The sequence below is a fragment of the Euprymna scolopes genome, chromosome 8 (assembly GCF_053919585.1).
Source record: "Euprymna scolopes isolate OS-2025 chromosome 8, ASM5391958v1, whole genome shotgun sequence".
Classification (NCBI taxonomy): domain Eukaryota; kingdom Metazoa; phylum Mollusca; class Cephalopoda; order Sepiida; family Sepiolidae; genus Euprymna; species Euprymna scolopes.
Window position 1 is genome coordinate 150,732,607 of NC_136489.1, and position 6,000 is coordinate 150,738,606.

Consider the following 6,000-nt stretch of genomic DNA (forward strand, 5'->3'; position numbering starts at 1 on the left):
CAACTCTCTGTATTTCCTCCTATAACAGACAACACACTATGCAACATACAAATATCTGTGCGTGAGGTCGCCAAGCTAATCAAGAATCTTGATTCCAGTAAAGCAACTGGCCCTGACGGCATTCCAGTTATAGTGCTGAAAAAGCTCCAACCAGAACTTTCCCCCATACTTACAAAACTGTTTAAGCGTTGCCTTAAGGAGAAGTGCTTTTCAACACCCTGGAAAACCTCATCAGTATGCCCTGTATTTAAGAATTCAGGTGAAAAGTCATCTTCCTCTCAGTACAGACCAATAAGTCTCCTGTGTGTCATGAGTAAGTTGTTGAAATCCATATTAAATAAAGAAGTAGTCAACCACCTCAACAGAAACAACCTTCTTACTGACATGCAATATGGTTTCCGCTCTGCAAGATCTACAGCAGATGTGCTAACAGTTATATCACATAGGATTAGTGAATCTCTTGAAAAGGTTTCCTTTCCAGGGCAATTGCTCTTGATATATTGAAGGCCTTCGATAAGGTATGGCATAAGGGCCTACTTCACAAGATTTCCAGCTACGGTATTACTAGAAATGTTTTCTCAATCATTAAATCATTTCTCCCTGATAGGTTCATAATAGTGGTTGATGGGCAGAAATCAGAGGCCCACAGTATTAATGCTGGAGTCCCCCAGGGGTCCATCCTGGGCCCAACTCTCTTCCTGATCTACATCAATGATCTCCCGAAACACATACTTACATCATTCATTGACATCTATGCTGATGACACGACCATCTATGGCAACACATCAAAAGCTGTAAATGACAAAGTTCTCTCTAATTCTCTCTCCTCTGACCTTGAGCACGTGGTACAATGGGGGAAGACGTGGCTGGTTACTTTTAATGCATCCAAAACCAAGCTTCTATCTTTACATCATCAATGCTCTGATCCCAATCTGGCATCAATTGAAATGGATGGCTCTCGTCTTGGGGAGGCTCCATGTTTTGACAAGCTTCTGGGTTTGACCTTTACTTCTGATTTGAAATGGAACACGTATATCAAATCTGTTGCTAGGGACGCTGGGAAAATGGTGGGATCCTTCTACCACTCCAGAAGATATCTCACTACTGATGCAATTCTCTATCTGTATAAAAGCCAAGTACGTCCAAGAATGGAGTACTGCTGCCACATCTGGGCAGGAGCTGCTAAAAAAAACAGCCTATCCTGCCTTGACAGAGTACAAAATAGACTTTGTGGTTTAGTGGGGGATGCCCCTTTCTCTTCCCTGCAACCTCTCTCCCACAGAAGAGACGTTGTGAGCCTGTCTTTGTTTTATCGTTATTTCCATGGCAAGTGGTCGTCTGAGCTCCAATCTCGCGTCCCCCCTCGCCAATCTTTCACGAGAAACACCCGTCTGGCTGAAACTACTGTCAATAATTTTCCCCACTCTTTATCTGTGTCTAAATCCAAACGTAGATTCCATGAGTAAAGCTTCTTTCTTAGAACTGCACGCCAGTGGAACTCTCTGCCGCTTGCCTATTTCCCACCTGACTACAACTTGGATGTCTTCAAGTCCAACATAAACAAACTCCTGACAAACCGCCCCCTTAAGTAAGACACTCTATCAAACCTTCAATACTAATGATTACTACAATACTATCTCATTGATTACTGTACGCGCAATAATCCTTATCCCTGAGTGGCCTTCAGGCCTTGATAAGTAGTGACCCCCATGTAAAAAAAGAAAAAAAAAAACCTCAGGTAGATCTAGTCCCTATGGATGTACTTGAGAGCTGAATCAGCAGGAACAGATGTGTAGTACAACAATGGGAACTAGGAAGGCAGGAGCTGGAACTGGTGATGATTGCTGTCTTCATTGCCGATTTTGGGGTTCTTACTCACCAGATCGTCTCAGACAGCCCCCCTCCCAATCTGTTATCCAATTCTATTCAATTTTGTAAAGATTTGAGCTACTGTTCTCTTTCCAGAATTTATAATTCCCGCTCTTCTTCCTATTTGCAAGTCAGCCAATGAAAAAGAAGCATGTTTTCAAAACATAAATAAATAAAATATAATAAAATTGCTATGTTCTTATCGAATTGATACATTTATTGGGTCATTTAATATAACCAAATTAATTAAAAACAAAACAAAAAACAAAACAAAAACACCCGCCCTTGTCATCCATTTGTCTTTCGTAAACAAGTAAGTGAAAAGGGTAGGTTTTCTATTCTATTCTTGAGTAATTGGTTTACTAATCCTACTTAGTTTCACTCAAACGGTTTGTTTGAGAGAATGGAATTACTAGTTAAAACTTTAATCTCGTCCGACAATGGGAGACTTTTTAATGGAAGTACTTTAAAATATATGACGAATACACATGGAAAGGATGGAATTTATTTAAAATATTAACACTATCATATGGGGCTGGTGGATTTTAACTTAAAGTTAAACTATAATAACACTATCATAAGTGTGGTTAAAGTAGTCAAGTCTCAATTGCCAAAATTCCTTAGTCCAAAAACTCAACTCTCTGCTATTACTCTCTCAACTTCAAAATCACTTTTGCTGATCGAACTCACTCCTTCAAAATCCAACTCCAAATGAACACCGCCTCTGAAAAATCAAACCTCTTTTATCTTCAACCAGGAGCATCTCATTTGCATGTCAAGTGGTAATATTATAGGCATATAAAGAGATAAGGCAGCCATTTTTATTTCTTTTTCTTCATTCATTTTTGGTCCACTCAGATTCATACAAGTTGCCCAAGGCAGGTTTGTAACAACTTTCTAAACCTTTCAGACCACAATAAGTAATGGATGGAGTTTTAAATTACTAAAGTTAAAATACATAACAAATATTATCATATAAAAGATAGACTTTAATTTATTATCAGTACTAATATATAAAAATATCGAATAGTATTAGGGTCTATATCGGTTGACTTTCGGCACACGTATTTAACCAACTTATCCTCTGGCCTTCTTAGATTTATAAGACTATAAAATCCAACCTAGATCGCCCTCTAGGGCCCGGTGGATAGATGTGTTGAGTCTCTACTGTTTCAGGTGAGCATTGTCTGAAGATAGCAGTTTCAATCATACCCAAAGAAGGCCAAAGGATTAGTTGGCCAAAACATGGTGAGACGAGAACAATTATGAAAGACTCTAATTACTAGGGATGCAGTTACAAGACTTAGCATTCCTATCCCATTGCAGAAGAAGGCCAGAGGGTGAGTTGGCCGAAACGTGGTAAAAACAACAGCAACTATGAAGATAAGGATAACAGTCTGTAAAAAAAATGAATACACAAATTATGAAGCCTCATCTCAAAGGATTAAAAAAAAAAATAAAAAATAAAAAAATAAGTTAAGTTAGAAAGTAAACTATCAGCTAAGGAACCACTAGTCTCTCTCTTGAGTCAATTCTCTCCAAATTAAACTATTTATGAAAACTCTCAGTGAACGTTTCCTTGTGTCTTCTTTCTTCATGAAAAGCGTATTTTTATACCAAGCTTGTTCTATAAAGAATACTTCTTCCATTTTGTTATTGAACATGTAAGTGCGAGATAGGTTTAAATCTCACAGAGAGAGAGAGAGAGAGAGAGAGAGAGAGAGAGAGAGAGAGAGAGAAATAAAATGAATACGCAAATTAACTTTTTAACTTAACTAAAATGAGTGACGTGCATAGACAGAGATATCAAAGTAACATTTGACTTCGAATATAAAGTTTCTGCATTATTGACAGTGTCTCATTCGCAAGGTTTTCATGGAGAGACTGATCTGAAAAACCTTTGTTTCGAAAAACGTGAAGTCATATCTCCATTTTGTCTGCTGTTTGACCTTCTGCCCCCTGCCTCAACTTTACATCACTCATCTCTGGGAATGATTCCGTTCTACAGATCTGGATTATCATGACATGCACTCAGTGTGACCCTTGTCAAAATTCACACTAGTTGATTTAATCGCTATTGATGTAGGGTCCCTAATGTGTAACAGCACTATGCTTAAAACAAGGCCATCTTCTTGCATTATTTGATCTTTGAATTGCTTTCTCTTCTTGGTCTTTCCATCTTCCTTGACCATCCTTGATTATTTGGCATGATGCCAGTTTATGGTGAAAATACAAATTTATTTTTAGTTTTTTTAATTATTTGGGGGGGGGGCACAGGACGGAGTTAACATATAATTTTACAGTTTCAGTTTTCATAGATCTATGTGGTGTTTATTTTTGTTTTACATCTGTAGCAGTTTCTGTATATCCGGCTTGTGCCTGTAGCTCATGTGTATTAGTCTCCATATTCAAGGGTTTTTCTTAATATTTCAGGTGTTTTAATTGTTGCTATGCATTGTATTTTCTTAGCCATCCGTCTGATTTCAATCTCTCCCATTCTATTATTATTATTATTATTATTATTGGTTCACAAGGAGCTTTCACACAGGTTATCAAAGATCTCTTTTTGAAGACAACCTGTGGTTATCCTTGGAAGCTGAGCAACAATTAAGTCTCCCCAGATTTTCAGTACATTCCAGCTTTTTGATAACATTTGCAAATGAATTTGCATTATCACAACAACCACTTACCATTGATTTCTCACTGGCATCGGCTATTATTATTATTATTATTATTATTATTATTATTATTATTATTTACCAACTAGGAATATTAACACAAGCCATCATCAAAGATTTCTCTTGGAGAACAACTTGTAGTGTTACCTGGAGTTTGAGTGACAACAAGTCTCCTCAGATTTTCAGTACTCTCCACCTCTTTCAATAACCTTTGCAAAAGAATTTGCATTATCACAACAGCCACTTACCATTGATTTCTCATTGGTAACGACCATTAGTCTTATCTGGAATTTGGGTGGCTTCCCCAAGGTCCCATTCCTCTTTACACTTAACCAGCAGAGGTCTGACTAGTGCTTTCTCTCCTCGGTCTTTCCATCCTCCTTGACCCTCCTCACTTATTGGTGTGGTGCCAGTTTATGGTCACACACACACACACACACACACACACACACACACAAAATTTTAAAAAAAATCTAACAATTATACCGTTTCAGTTTTCATGATTCCATGTAATGTTCCTTTGTGTTTTACATCTGTATGTTCATTTTGTGTCTGTAGTTCATATGTGTTGGTCTCTGCATTCAAGGGTTTATCTTAATATTTCAGCCGTTTTCATTATTGTTATACGTTGTATCTTCTCAGCCATCCCTCTGATTCCAATCTCTTCCATTCTTTTTTCAAAGTTTTTTGGTATTGTTCCTAGTGCTCCTACTATTAGTGGTGTTATTTTTTACATCACAACTTTATAATATATACAAATCGATAGAACATTAACTCGATAATAATATATTTGAAATCTGCAAGAATTAAAATATCATATTTAAGCATATTTTACGACCTGGCTATGCCGGGCGTCCTTGCTTGCTTCAATTAATATTTTTGCAGTTTTAACAAAAGAGCTACAATAATATCAGAGCGTCTCCATTTACGTTGAACATCTACAGAATGCCAACATCAATATATTACATATGAATGAGTCCCCTGTGGTATTTCCGTAGGTCCCGTTAGTTTAACATGAAACTGTGAACTCTTTGAGAAGTGTCAGATAGCGTTTACCAAGTAGGTGTTAAAATAAATGTGATTAAGGAATAAGCAAGTGAACTCTAGAATATTTACTTTGCATAGTTCAGCAATAAAAATAAATCAATTAGACTGAAGATGCAATGCTACATCTGGGAATGGGATTCCTCACCTGCAGTCTTTGGCCTTTTTTCAGTTTTATGTTGCAAATCTTCTAATAAATACATGTTTATTTCATTTTTTGCTGTCAAGAAAAACGTCTTCAAAGAATTGATCTTGGATTCAGAAATGAGACTCAAATTTTTCCCATTCTGATATCGATTCCAATACTCCCAAAAGTTCTGATTTTTCCGATTATCATAGGAAAATGTAGAATTGCGTGTACAGTAATCAATGGCATAATATCGTAGTAATTGTTAGTAATGGAGATTTG